This window comes from Helianthus annuus, chromosome 4, assembly GCF_002127325.2.
Source record: "Helianthus annuus cultivar XRQ/B chromosome 4, HanXRQr2.0-SUNRISE, whole genome shotgun sequence".
NCBI classification, from domain to species: Eukaryota; Viridiplantae; Streptophyta; class Magnoliopsida; order Asterales; family Asteraceae; genus Helianthus; species Helianthus annuus.
This window is the reverse complement of record NC_035436.2, coordinates 153113028-153113934: the sequence shown is the minus strand read 5'-3', so window position 1 is coordinate 153113934 and position 907 is coordinate 153113028.

Sequence of the window (907 nt, the reverse complement as noted above, 5' to 3'; positions counted from 1 at the left end):
TTGGCATTATCTTACGAGATGGCCACGACCAGAGCACGGGGTGTAGGCGTACACTCGTCGTGTATAACTCTTTAATGTGGTGTGTCATTTAATTCTTAGCCCGGACAGCAGATCCCGGGCCACCAAAGATACGAGTGCATGTAAATCGTTCACAAGTTTATATTATATAATTATCCCAAGTTAATAAAAATATTTATGCCTTGTGCATTTAAATCAATTTTCAATCATTTTCAAAATGAGTCAGTCGATTTGTATTTACCAGTGTAAACTGACGTATTTTTCCCAAAAGGTTAAGTGCAGGTACTATACGAAAATAGGCTGGCTGTTTCCTAAGAGCGTCCACTATAGTCTCGCAAGCTCGGACGACAAATATCTGTTGAACAATATTTTATCTTATTTTTATTTGATCCGCCTGTGGATCCGTTTCAACTACTGTGATATTTATTATTGCACTTTATTTAAAAGTTGAAATGTATCTATTCTGCTTCCGCTGTGCATTATTATATTGTGTTGATTGTCTATGACGATGCCAACTACGTCACTGTACCCCACACCGGGCCCACCGGTGACACGTGGAAATCGGGGTGTGACACTTTGTTCCTCAGCGCTCTTTGTCGGACCGCATCCAGAGTGAGGGACAAAGATATGTCGGCTACAGATCTAAAGGTCGCTGGCCGAGAGGCCTTTACGCTTGCCTTTATTTCGGGGGCTAACCCACCGATAAAACGAGCTATTCTCTTTGGCTCCGGGGTTACCAGATACGGAACCAACTGGGACGTCGTGTTGAAGCTCGTGAGGTAAGCTTGACAGTCAAGGTTCGTCATAACTAACGATAGAAAGTTGGTCTCGATCTTTTCAACCTCATGTTGAGGGCAGAAATTTTCCTTGATGAGAGAAATGAGTTCCT